Raw genomic sequence first — 14492 nt, 5'->3', positions numbered from 1 at the left:
TAATGTTCATAAAGAGGCGGAGTCTGACTTCACATGTATCGGAGGAGGCGTGTGTGGTCTTTTTAACCCTCCTGGTGTTGGAGCATCACTAGTGATAGAGAGAACTGGTGAGAATAAAGCCAGGCGGACACTGTGCGATTTTAGCCCGATTTTAAGCCCGATCTGGTCGGATGCGACTGAATTTCATGATCGGGCCGAATTTTAGCTTGATCGTGCGTCGTTTGTCGTGCAGTGTGAGAGGGGAAGCGATGTCCGATTAATTGCCCAAACGAGCTGCGAATGAGCAGTCGGACGCGACCAGGGATTTCTGACATGCCAGAAATTTTGGTCGCTTGTCTCACAGTGTGAGCTGTTTTGCGGGCCGATTTCTTAACGTCACGACCTGTTTTCCCAAAAATCTGCACAGTAACTATAAATAATTATTAGCCATATTTATTTCTGTGAGTTATAAGGATTTATATTTATGTTCGGTACACAGACTTATAGCTTAATATAGCAGACACAGGCATTCTGCTGTTTAAGAATTTCAACAGATGCTTATTCTCAGTCAATAGCTGGAGTTTTTGAAAAGAAAAATTAAAAGAGAAAATAACTTTGACAAACATAAATTTATTTTATTTCACTTTGCTATTATATCTGAAAAATAAAGCACATTGTCAGCGTCTGGTGCTGCCCGTCAATTATATAAAACTTAAAACATGCACAGAAATATAAAGCTATATTTTATAATTCGTTTCTTTTCGCCAGGGCAAATTTATTAAAATTACAAATATATTAATTTATTAATTAAAATCTCGTCCAGTGCTCCAGAATATTAGTCATGCAAAGCCAGCTTAGCGCAGCGCGTGGCATTGAGCGCAGAATAACCTCTGTCTTCTAAAATAAACGTTTTAATAAATAAGGTCGGAGAAGTGTAGTAAAATTAATGCTATTAAACTTACTAAAGCTAATAAATGTACTGATAATTAATCAAGATAAATCGGACAAAATGCGCTGCGCCTCTCTCTCGCTCTCTTTCGCAGCGCGGAGCTGAATTCAGTGCGAGGCTACAGAAACCCAGTTCAGTTGAATAAAAATAAGTAAGGGCCTGTAAGTACAAGCAAAGGACCTGTAAGTAAATATTGTCAAATATAAAGAATAGTTTGAGGTTTTGGTGAGCTGTTTTCATGATTTGAAACTGAAACTAACTGAAACTTTGATTATTCTGCAGAAAGCCTGGGTTATTTTAAACGAATTTTTAATGAGTTTATATTTTATATTTTTTATTTATTCATTTTAATTATTTTTCTTCTTTTATTAATCAAATCATTAAATATATATCTTCATAAGATATAATTTTTTTACCTTTTATGTAAATTTTTATGATCTTTTTAAAAGGTCCTATTTTTCCTTACGTATATATTTTATTCGTCTATAATAAATGTCAGTTTTTATTTCTATTTTTTATATATATTATTAATCCCTTTTAAACTGTTAATGCTCAGCGGCACTGTAAATGAGGGTCCCTATCCAGTGTGAATAACCGATTGCTTGTTTAATATTCAGTGTTGCAAAACCAGTTTTTACATAAACAATAAACAGAATAAAAAATAAAATTATTTTATTTTATTTAAGCTGCTGGTGTTTCTTTCGCAGCCTGACCCGCAGTCATTTTTCTATGCGCTCTCCTTCTGTAAAACGGACAACCCGTAGAGTCCACGTCGCCTCAGCCACCTGCGAGTCCATGTACGTCTCTTCCGTGGACTTTCAGCGCACAACAGGGCACAAATAAGCAAAGCTAAGCGCTTTCTTTTGCAAGGCGACATGTTGTGTTGAAGCGAGAGTTTGTACGCAAAGAAAGCTCCGCCTACGGGCTGCGTTTAGACGTGCAGTGTAAGCTCCCCCGTCGCAGCAGGTCAGTCGGACCGTACAGTGTGTGCAGATGAATCGCAGGCGTTGGTCATACACGACAAACGATTCAAACGTGCAGTGTGAGCTCTCCAGAACGCATCCGATTAAAAAAATCGCTCAGTGTCCGCCTGGCTTAAGATAAAGCTGAAGGACACGCTGCTTTCTGAGTTTCTCTCAGCACTCTGCAGCAGAAGGCCTGTGTTTCTGCTCTCTCTAAAAGTAGCTCTAATTCCAGGAGGTCCATGGTGATCTCCAACTGCTGCCTGCGTCACTGAACTGCTGGCACTCACACTCATCCCCAAATACAGGTTCTATCTCTCTCTCTGTCTCTCTCTCTCTCTTTATCTCTCTCTCTCTGTCTCTCTCTCTCTCTCTTTATCTCTCTCTCTCTGTCTCTCTCTCTCTTTATCTCTCTCTCTCTCTCTGTATCTCTCTCTCTGTATCTCTCTCTCTGTATCTCTCTCTCTGTATCTCTCTCTCTTTATCTCTCTCTCTGTATCTCTCTCTCTGTATCTCTCTCTCTCTCTGTATCTCTCTCTCTCTGTCTCTCTCTCTCTCTCTTTATCTCTCTCTCTCTGTCTCTCTCTCTCTTTATCTCTCTCTCTCTCTCTGTATCTCTCTCTCTGTATCTCTCTCTCTGTATCTCTCTCTCTGTATCTCTCTCTCTCTCTTTATCTCTCTCTCTCTGTCTCTCTCTCTCTCTCTTTATCTCTCTCTCTCTGTCTCTCTCTCTCTTTATCTCTCTCTCTCTCTCTGTATCTCTCTCTCTGTATCTCTCTCTCTGTATCTCTCTCTCTGTATCTCTCTCTCTGTATCTCTCTCTCTGTATCTCTCTCTCTTTATCTCTCTCTCTGTATCTCTCTCTCTTTATCTCAATTTTCAATTTCAATTTCAATTTAAAAAAGCTTTATTGGCATGAATTGCAATTAACAACTTTTGCCAAAGCAATGAAACAAGAAGTTAATATACAAAAGGTAAAAAATAAAAATCAAATACATATAATATACATACACAAACATACACATATACATTAACACATCTTACATATAAAAGTAAATATAAATAAATAAAAAAAAGAAAATAAATGAATAAGATATTAATAACAGTGTTCTATGTTGTAATTATTTATAATGAGTTGTGATTAGATTGTTGATTAAGCTGATTTCTGTGGTGATGTAGAGCTCTCTCTCTCTTCATGTTTCGTGTTGGTTTAGTTAGGGGTGGACAATATGCAATTTATTGAGACAGAATATATATATCAGTTTCTGAATCAGTTTCTCTGATTTTGCTATTTATAGGTTTATGTTTGAGTAAAATGAACATTGTTGTTTTATTCTATAAACTACAGACAACATTTCTCACAAATTACAAATACAAATATTCTCATTTAGAGCATTTATTTACAGAAAATGAGAAATGTCTGAAATAACAAAAAAGATGCAGAGCTTTCAGACCTCAATTAATGCAAAGAAAACAAGTTCATATTCATAAAGTTTTAAGAGTTCAGAAATAATCAATATTTGATGAATAATCCTGGTTGGTTTTTAATCACAGTTTTTTTCATGCATCTTGGCATCATATTCTCCTCCACCAGTCTTACACACTGCTTTTGGATAACTTTATGCTGCTTTACTCCTGGTGCAAAAATTCAAGCAGTTCAGTTTGGTGGTTTGATGCTCAGTTCTGATAGCTGGTTGGCGTTGGGAGGTTGTACCCGCTGTAGTTCTGCTGTAGTGAGTTTCTGTAGTGAGAGGAATGGGTGGAGCGTTTCTGTGCTCCAGCTGTGCGTGGTGGGTGTGGGCTGGACCGAACGAGAAAACACAGCGTCTCTGCCAGAACTTCATGCTTCCAGAATCTAAAGAATTCTCCCTGCGGATTTTAAGGCGGATTTTAAGGCGGACGTGACATCAGCTAGCTGCTCTGCTTTAGTTTATAGCTCTCAGAACATGACGCTCAGAGCTATATTTAATTTCCCTCCTGCTCTGATAGGTAGATCTGCTTATACAGCAAGTAAAGATGCTCATTAACGCTCTGTTTTATACAGCATGCTGAACTAGAATGATGCAGTTCACACTTTTATATAAACAGCTCTGTAAAAAAAATGAGATATCACTTAAAAATGATGAGTTTCTTTAATTTTATGAAACCTCTGGAATATAATCAAGAGGAAGATGGATGATCACAAACCATCAAACCACCAAACTGAACTGCTTGAATTTTTACACCAGGAGTAAAGCAGCATTGTGTGTTGGTGAGGAGTAGTGTTGTGTGTGTGTGTGTGATGGTGTGTGATGGTGTGTGATGATGTGTGTGTGTGTGTGATGATGTGTGTGTGTGTGTGATGATGTGTGTGTGTGTGTGATGGTGTGTGATGGTGTGTGATGATGTGTGTGTGTGTGTGATGGTGTGTGATGGTGTGTGATGATGTGTGTGTGTGTGTGTGTGATGATGTGTGTGTGTGTGTGTGTGTGTGTGTGTGTGTGTGTGTGTGTGTGTGTGTGTGTGTGTGTGTGATGGTGTGTGATGGTGTATAATAGTGTGATGGTGTGTGTGTGTGTGTGATAGTGTGTGAGTATAGTGTTGTGTGTGTGTGTGTGTGTGTGTGTGTGTGTGTGTGTGATTGTGTGTGATGGTGTGTGTGTGTGATGGTGTGTGATGATGTGTGTGTGTGTGTGATGATGTGTGTGTGTGTGTGATGGTGTGTGATGATGTGTGTGTGTGTGTGATGATGTGTGTGTGTGTGTGATGGTGTGTGATGATGTGTGTGTGTGTGTGATGATGTGTGTGTGTGTGTGATGATGTGTGTGATGGTGTGTGATGGTGTGTGATGGTGTGTGATGGTGTGTGATGATGTGTGTGTGTGTGTGTGTGATGGTGTGTGTGTGTGTGTGTGTGTGTGTGTGTGTGTGTGTGTGTGTGTGTGTGTGTGTGTGTGTGTGTGTGTGATGGTGTGTGATGGTGTATAATAGTGTGATGGTGTGTGTGTGTGTGTGATAGTGTGTGAGTATAGTGTTGTGTGTGTGTGTGTGTGTGTGTGTGTGTGTGTGTGTGTGTGTGTGTGTGTGTGTGTGTGATTGTGTGTGATGGTGTGTGTGTGTGATTGTGTGTGTGTGTGTGTGTGTGTGTGAGAGGGTGTGTGAAAGCGTGAGCTGAAAGTAAAAGCTGAGCTCTGCAGTACAGTATCCTCCTCCCTCCTTCACTCTCTACTCTGGATCAGGACTTGGATCGAGACGCTTCCTGTTCCTCAGGCGTGGAATGTCCTGCGGAGCTGCCGTCCTGCTCCACCTCGCGGTCTGTCCGGGATCACTCTGCTCAATCTGCCGACCTCAGGCTGGAGCTCTTCAGCTTTTTACACAGGAAGGAGGCAGGAAACACTCTCAGATCAGCTTAAGTGGCTTAACGCAGTTTTAATTTCCCTCTAGTATACAATTTTCACATACCACCACGCCAATAGAGGCGCTACAGAGCACTGCATAGAACAGCACCGCCAAAGAAGCGCACTAAATTATTATATTCCTCCGTTATTGCGCAGCACTTTATCTGAGGAGCTCCTGCTGCTGTTCTTTACTGCTTGAGTGGTTTTAACCCAGTAAAATAAAAAATAAAAAAATCCCTCATTCCTTAGACGAGCCCAGAATCAGTCTCCATAAGTGCATTGTTAGTAGTTTACAGCAGGCAACCAAAAATTACCTAAAACCTCCATCAGTCCAGGATATTCTGTAAACAATCCTACAGATCTGTAAAAAATGAAGAGATCACTTCAGATTCTGAATCAGTTTCTCTGATTTTGCTATTTATAGGTTTATGTTTGAGTAAAATGAACATTGTTGTTTTATTCTATAAACTACAGACAACATTTCTCCCAAATTACAAATAAAAATATTCTCATTTAGAGCATTTATTTACAGAAAATGAGAAATGACTGAAATAACAAAAAAGATGCAGAGCTTTCAGATCTCAAATAATGCAAAGAAAACAAGTTCATATTCATAAAGTTATAAGAGTTCAGAAATAATCAATATTTGGTGGAATAATCCTGGTTGGTTTTTAATCACAGTTTTAATTTCATGCATCTTGGCATCATGTTCTCCTCCTCCACCAGTCTTACACACTGCTTTTGGATAACTTTATGCTGCTTTACTCCTGGTGCAAAAATTCAAGCAGTTCAGTTTGGTGGTTTGATGGTTTGTGATCATCCATCTTCCTCTTGATTATATTCCAGAGGTTTTTAATTAGGTAAAATCAAAGAAACTCATCATTTTTAGGTTGTTTCTTAGAGCTAGTTTCCAGAGCTGTATCTCAGTTTCTGTATGGATCAGTTTCTCTTTAGCAGTGTTCACTAGTTTCAGCACATTGTAGTGAATAGTGAGTGGCGTAACCACAGTGTTTGCTTTAATGGAACATTATCGGCATGTGGAAACATGATTCTGCAAGAATTGAAGCGAGTCATTCATCGGAAGCGGCTGTGTTGCGTCACCAAAGCTTCTTAACTTTGAATGGAACTTAATGTACTTTATTTTAATCCAAGTCATTTTTTAACCTTTCTGTTGGTTGGAATGTGAAGAACATCTGTCGTTTATAGATTACAAAAAGTCAAAAATGGTCAAATTAGAGCTTTTCTTGCATACTAGCAGGGAAACAGAGTTTTTTTGGGTTTGTTTTATGATGTATGGGTTTAGGGGCGGGGCAGTAGAGAGCGCTAAGGACCAGGGGGTGGTATTATTGATAGACTGATCTGCATATTGTGATTACGTGTTGAGCTGCAGAGGTGAAAATTACTGCAATAAAAGCATTTTATAAAGGTTATGAAATGTTTATAAAAAGTTTAAGCAGGACTGGTATTTAATTTCATATTATCAAAGAAACACATTTCAGCTATTAATGAAAAAAATCTGAAAATATTATTTAGGGTTTAGTGGCTGTTTAACAGTGCAGAAAATGTGTTTAATGTTTTAAAGTGTCAGTCTGTATTATTTAGTTTCGAAAATGAAAGGAGAAGCATTTCTGAGTGGAGAAGAATATGGATAAAATATTGTGTTTAATGGTACCAGTGGGCTCAAAACCACCATCCCTGTTCATCCCTGACGTTCTTTTTCTGGTTACGTCACGCGTCTTTACATCTTTACGTACTTACAGCACACGTACAGCCTCTAAAAGAGAATCCAGCTCTGTTTTACTGAACGCGAGCGGCTGGTGGAGCAATGGGGACTTCAGAAGTGGAAACTCAGAGCTCAGTAGCTCCTCCATTCACTCATAGTAAAACCAAAGAAACCTGAAATCGGATTCATTCATCCGCTCTGAAAGGAGACCGCATCACACCCGCCCAGTTTAAAATGATTCTCCCATGTTACACCGATACACTGCAGCTTTATGGAGCAGAGCTGCTGTTCTGTTTTATAGCGCGCAGGTCCTGCTGAATGTGCTCCAGCTGTTTAGGAGCAGATCATTCTTTATACAGTTTAAACTGAATTCACTGTGTGAACTGAATGTCCTCACTCCATCTGGAACTAACTGAATTGACAATAGCCGTGGTGCGCATTGATTAAATGATTCAGTTTTTGGAAAATGGCCTATTAAAGGCTCCGCATGCCACAGTCTATTCTATTTAAACTTCAGAGAAGTGCATTACGGGTGAATTTGAGGAGCAGCAGTGGGTCAGGGCTGGGAGTGTATCGCCATATCGTATTTACTGTTTATAGCAAAAGAAAAAAATCACACTGTTCAAGATTTATTTGCATTATTTGAGGTCTATTTTTTGTAATTTCAGTCATTTCTCATTTTCTGTAAATAAATGCTCTAAATGAGAATATTTTTATTTGTAATTTGGGAGAAATGTTGTCTGTAGTTTATAGAATAAAACAACAATGTTCATTTTACTCAAACATAAACCTATAAATAGCAAAATCAGAGAAACTGATTCAGAAACTGAAGTGCTCTCTTTATTTTTTTTTCCAGAGCTGTAGCTTGAAAAGGATTTGCGAGTCATGGTATTCCGTTTTTATTTATTTTAACTTTATTGTAATTGGGGTTATCACATGATTATACTCAGGAGCTGGAAGGTTCTGGAGTTGATGGTGTTTTTTATGCAGAGAGAATCTGATCCAGTATGAAGTTATTTCCTGTAGAAGCAGAAATGTGAGGAATTTGTCCCTTTTTAGCAAGTCCTCCAGATCCTGGTGTGCTGATTGGCCGGGGTGTGTTGTAATGTTTGCTGTTCTAGCGGTTGATTGATGCTGAATTTACAGAGTAAATGTGAGTTAAATGATGTAACCGGTGGAGTGTGGCTCTTTGACATCTGTCAGAAAGTTGTTGTAGGTTAAATATTTAGATGCTGGAGTTTTTGTTGGAGGTTATAATGATTTAGTTTGATGCTCCAGCTGACGGATATCTCAGTAAACCAGCAGCTCTGCGTACGGAGAGATTATATTCAGCAGACGCTCTCGCTAAAACTACACAAACATCACCTCGTCCACAAACAAGCAGCACTTCCTCTCAGTTTAACCGTCTCTGAGACTCAGGAGAGGATTAGGACTCTCAGAATCTTGATGTTCGTGTTCGTTTCTAAGAGTTTACAGCAGTTAACAGCAGTTTACAGCAGTTTGCAGCAGTTTGCAGCAGTTTACAGCAGTTTACAGCAGTTAGCAGCAGTTAGCAGCAGTTTGCAGCAGTTTGCAGCAGTTTGCAGCAGTTTACAGCAGTGTGACTGAGCTTTCTGTGTGTGTGTTTGTTAGGGGTGAATGATACTGGAGACGAGATTAAGTTCAGATATTTGAGTTTTAAATGATTTTATTCTACATTTTATTGTATTTAAAAAAAAAAAAAGACAACCGTATTGAGCTAGAGGATATATGAGCACTGGGTGATATATCGCTTCATACGGTTTACGGAAATTAAAGCTGCTATGTATTTTTCACATACCGATACACCACTAGAGGTGCTGTGGAGCGCTGTGAAAAACAACACCACCAAAGAAGCAGATACACCCTAAAACTCTGGATACGAGGTGCAAATAAACTTCAAGAGCAGTAACTATAACCCTGTTTAAATATTAATATTATTATATTAATACTGTAGTTTGAAGTATTATTTAATTGGGGTATTGTGGGATATATTTGGGGTATTATGGGGTATGTTTGGGGTATTATGGGATATATTTGGGGTATTATGGGTATATTTGGGGTATTATGGGTATATTTGGGGTATGGTTGGGGTATTATGGGGTATATTTGGAGTATTATAGGTATATTTGGGGTATTATGGGTATATTTGGGGTATGGTTGGGGTATATTTGGGTTATTATGTGGTATGTTTGGAGTATTATAGGTATATTTGGGGTATTATGGGATATATTTGGGGTATTATGGGTATATTTGGGGTATTATGTGGTACGTTTGGAGTATTATGGGATATATTTGGGGTATTATGGGGTATGTTTGGAGTATTGTAGGTATATTTGGGGTATTATGGGTATATTTGGGGTATGTTTGGGGTATTATGGGTATATTTGGGGTATGGTTGGGGTATATTTGGGGTATTATGTGGTATGTTTGGAGTATTATAGATATATTTGGGGTATTATGGGTATATTTGGGGTATTATGGGGTATGTTTGGAGTATTGTAGGTATATTTGGGGTATTATGGGTATATTTGGGGTATTATGGGGTATGTTTGGAGTATTGTAGGTATATTTGGGGTATTATGGGTATATTGTGGGTATGTTTGGGGTATTATGGGATATATTTGGGGTATTATGGGGTATGTTTGGGGTATTATGGGTATGGTTGGGGTATTATGTGGTATGTTTGGAGTATTATAGGTATATTTGGGGTATTATGGGATATATTTGGGGTATTATGGGTATATTTGGGGTATTATGTGGTATGTTTGGAGTATTATGGGATATATTTGGGGTATTATGGGATATATTTGGGGTATTATGGGGTATATTTGGGGTATTATGGGGTATATTTTGGGTATGTTTGGGTATTATGGGTATATTTGGGGTATTATGGGATATATTTGGGGTATTATGGGTATATTTGGAGTATTATAGGTATATTATGGGTATATTTGGGGTATTATAGGTATATTTGGGGTATTATAGGTATATTTGGGGTATTATGGGTATATTTGGGGTATATTTGGGGTATGGTTGAGGTATGATGGCTGTGTTGTGTGTTGTCTATTTTCAGGCTGATATATACTCCTGTAGACACGGCGGGGTCGGGAGTGTAATATAAGGCGGTAGTGAGGCGAGGCGAGGCGAGGCTCGGCCCCATTTCTGCTTTTGGTTCGTCCTGTCGCCACAGAGAGCAGCCAATCACGTGAACGTCTAAAAATAGCCCCGGCATTTTTCCATCCGAACACATCGCCTCTGCTTATTATACATCCTTACCCTCCACCAGGTGATTCTTACCTTAAACCTAACCTTTATTATTCTCTCCTTACACTAATCTCAGAGATCAGAGCGGATTTAGAGGAAGAACCAGCAGAAAGTACTGGATCTGAGGAATCAGAGGAATCATTAGAGGAAAAAGGAACCAGAACAAGAAACTAAACACAGAACTGGATCAAAAGAATTAAGAGATCCAGCAAATGGAATGAGAAATGAGAAATAACTGCAGAAAGAAAGAAAGAAAGCACAGACTCTTTTTCTTAATAATGCAGATCATGAGGACTGAAAATAGATGTGATGTAATCCCTCTTTTTGGTTTAATCTCTAGTAGAGTATGCCTGCCAATAACCCTGCTATGCAACAGAATAAAGCAAATGTACTGTTATATGTTAGATTGTCATGCATTGCTTGCTTCATAAATAAAGAGAAATTTGCATTTTAATTGATTTAATTCATACAAAACATAGTATATACTCGTCTAGCCGTAAAAGTTTCCCCCCCAAACCTCAACCCACCAGACCAATCACAGACACACAGATACACAGATATATATGTCTGTATGTTTTAATTTTCCTTTATAGAAGCAAAGGCTGATCTCAAGGATGATCTCAGCCCGAAATAATACAAAATCAAAATACAGTCAAGGGACCGTATTTAATGTAATCTATAGTCCAGCAGTTAATTATGTACCGTGCAGCTTGATTTAGGGTGTGTCAGTGTGTCTTTGCTATCGTGTGTGTGATTGAGTGTGTGTGTGTGTGATTGAGTGTGTGTGTGTGTGTGATTGTGTGTGTGTGTTTGTGTGTTCAGTGTATAAGTGTGTGTGTGCATTTGACAGGGAGTCTCGTCCTCAGCTGACCCACTTGTGCGCTGGCACAGCAGCTCTCTGATTGGCTGGTTTAGGGGAGAACGGTGAGAGCGGAGGGAGGGAGGGATGGAGGGTTCAGCAGGGTTTTGTGTAGAATCTGTATCTGTTTGTTTTCAGCTCGTTTTTTTCACGTTTTTCTCAGTATATGATCAATTTGGACTGACTCTCTCTCTCTTTATATATATATATGTATATATATGTAGTATATACAGCTCTTAAAAATGATGAGTTTCTTTGATTTTATCAAATTAAAAATCTCTGGAATATAATCAAGAGGAAGATGGATGATCACAAACCATCAAACCACCAAACTGAACTGCTTGAATTTTTACACCAGGAGTAAAGCAGCATAAAGTTATCCAAAAGCAGTGTGTAAGACTGGTGGAGGAGGAGAACATGATGCCAAGATGCATGAAATTAAAACTGTGATTAAAAACTAACCAGGGTTATTCCACCAAATATTGATTATTTCTGAACTCTTAAAACTTTATGAATATGAACTTGTTTTCTTTGCATTATTTGAGGTCTGAAAGCTCTGCATCTTTTTTGTTATTTCAGCCATTTCTCATTTTCTGCTCTAGATAAATGCTATAAATGTTGATATATTTATGTGGAGTTTGGGGGAAATGTTGTCAGTAGTTGTCACGCTTGGTTCAGGCAGTGTGATCCTGTTTCTGTCTGCAGGCTTTTATCTTTAGTCTCGCTCCTGTTTTTGGGACGGTGGGGGAAACAGGGACAGCACTGCTGAACACAGAATTACACCGCGATCAGCTGATCAGGCTGTAATCCGTCTCGTTCTCCTCTCAGTTCTCTCAGTCTGAGAGAACGTCACTCTGTGTTTTATTAGACTGAAGCGAAGCTGTAATGATGTTTACAGTGTTTCAGCACAGACCTTTTAACCTCAACCCACAGGATCCGGGTGCGAGAGAGAGAGAGAGAGAGTGTGTGCGAGAGAGAAAGTGCGAGAGAGAGAGAGACAGTGCGCGAGAGTGAGGACGGATGTTGATAAGTAGATGTAGACTCCAGTGCAGGGTCTGTAGTCTAGGTTTAGGTGTGTGTTTAGTGCTGTGAGTGGAGTTGTGTGGTAAAGCAGCTTCTCTTCAGGAAGAGCAGCAGCAGCAGCATCTGTGCCCTGGCTCACCTACAATCCCCCGACCTTCATCCCCAAATCCAGCTAATGACCATCTGCCTCACACGCCAACCTCTGCTGCTCACAGCCAGATGTAGTTTGAAGGCCACAACCGTGGAGCCGGGCCTGAGTCTACAGACAGTAACAGTTAGTAACCAATAGTAACAGATTGTAACCAATAGTAACAGATAGTAACAGATTATAACGGATAATAACGGATAGTAACTGATAGTAACCGTTAGTAACCAATAGTAACAGATTATAACGGATAATAACGGATAGTAACTGATAGTAACCGTTAGTAACCAATAGTAACCAATAGTAACAGATTATAACGGATAATAACGGATAGTAACTGATAGTAACCGTTAGTAACCAATAGTAACAGATTGTAACCAGGAGTAACAGACAGAGTAGCAGATTGTTACCAATAGTAACAGATTGTAACCAGGAGTAACAGACAGAGTAGCAGATTGTTACCAATAGTAACAGATTGTAACGGATTATAACGGATAGTAACTGATAGTAATCATTAGTAACCAATAGTAACCGTTAGGAAACAATAGTAACAGATTGTAACCAATAGTAACAGACAGTAACGGATTATAACGGATAGTAAGTGATAGTTACCGTTAGTAACCAATAGTAACAGATTGTAATTGAGAGTAGCGGATAGTGACCATTAGTAACCAATTATAACGGATAGTAACAGGTAGATACTAACAGATAGTAACATTGTAACAGACAGTAACACATAGTAACAGATTCTAACAAATTGTAACAGATTATAATGTATTGTAACAGATTGTAAAAAATAGTAACGGATTGTAACAAATAGTAAATAGTAACCGATAATAACATATTATAACATACTTTAATACTATTTTAACATACTGTAACGGATTGTAACAAATTTTAATATATAGTAACAGATAAGCCATATATATATATATATATATATATATATATATATGTTAAGACCTGTGATTAATGGTGTTTATAATGTTTTTGTATTTGTGAATCAGATGGGAGAATGACGCGTCTGTAATGAAAATCAGTTCTGATTTATTTTATTATCAGTAGGAGTGTGATATAATCTATGATAAATTAAGTTTTATTGTTAAAGTAAAACACAGTTTAAACTCTACTGTGAAACATAAGTGTCTAAAAGAAGTTAATCGCCATGGTTACGGGGCTAAGAACATCACAGTAAAGACAGAACGTCTGTAACTGATGTTAAATGAGTTCAGAAAAAGTTCAGCTGTATTTTTTTTCTCTGGCGAACAAACATGTTGTTCATCTACTGAGAATAAAATCTAGCTTTCAACTCATCATCATCCACCTCCGTACAAACCATCAACTCTACCAGAGTACAGAAACGTAGAGTTTATCTCAGATTTACAGTGTCTTTATTAATAAAGACACCCATTAATAATTAAAACTGACTTTTACAAACTTCAAATACTGATATCCACATAAACCACATGCATTAACCTAATCACTATTAATATGACACAATTATTATTATTCCTATTGTTTGCTATTATTATATTTTTATTTTCTAAATGAAACCAGTGCACTGAAGGAAAATAATGTCCATAATGTTGAATCTCACACACTGACCTGACTTTTAAACACAGTTCACATATTTTTATCGAGCAAAATAAAAGCATAGTAAACTTAAACTACTGCATAACAACATTTTAAAACATTAAAAAAGCAATGAATGTATAAGTGTAAATAAATAAATAAACACGTAAATAAGTGTAAGTGTATAGCTCTAATACAGTAGGGATTTGAATTTAATGTGAATATTCTGGAGCACTGCTGAGGTACACCCATTGCTGCTATAGCACTGCTGAGGTAAATGTATTGAGCGTTGTTGGTTTGTTTTGGGTTTTAGAACAGAAAGCTGTTCTAAAAGCATAATAAAGCACAGTAAACTTAAACTACTGCATCCCAGCATTTAAAAACATTAAAAAAATGAACGTATACATTTAAATAAGTAATTAAATGTGTAAATAAATAAGTGTACAGCAGGGATAATACAGAAGGGGTTTGTAATGCATGTGAATATTCTCTAAAGTTTATTTTGTGAATTATGTTAGTTTTTCCTCTTTTCCCAGAATAGAGTTTTTCTCCTTCACTGTCTGATTTTTATGAGAGGGCGTAACAGTCTTTTTCAGTCTGGAGCCAAAACACACACATG

General features: G+C 38.0%; 1 protein-coding gene across 3 annotated transcripts in view; it reads left to right on the top strand.

Annotated features, from left to right (window-relative positions):
- thrb (thyroid hormone receptor beta) overlaps nt 1-14492 on the top strand; it is a 100622-nt gene that overhangs the window by 37348 nt on the left and 48782 nt on the right. Inside the window, exon 3 of one of the 3 annotated variants that reach the window (XM_049476020.1) lies at nt 10084-10296. The exons of the other annotated variants lie outside the window; for them this stretch is intronic. The gene's annotated coding sequence lies outside the window, so the exon portion shown is untranslated. The remainder of the gene's footprint in view (nt 1-10083; nt 10297-14492) is intronic. 3 annotated transcript variants of the gene reach the window in all.

Source organism: Astyanax mexicanus, chromosome 3 (genome assembly GCF_023375975.1).
Source record: "Astyanax mexicanus isolate ESR-SI-001 chromosome 3, AstMex3_surface, whole genome shotgun sequence".
NCBI lineage: Eukaryota > Metazoa > Chordata > Actinopteri > Characiformes > Acestrorhamphidae > Astyanax > Astyanax mexicanus.
This window is presented reverse-complemented; position numbering and strand designations above follow the sequence as displayed.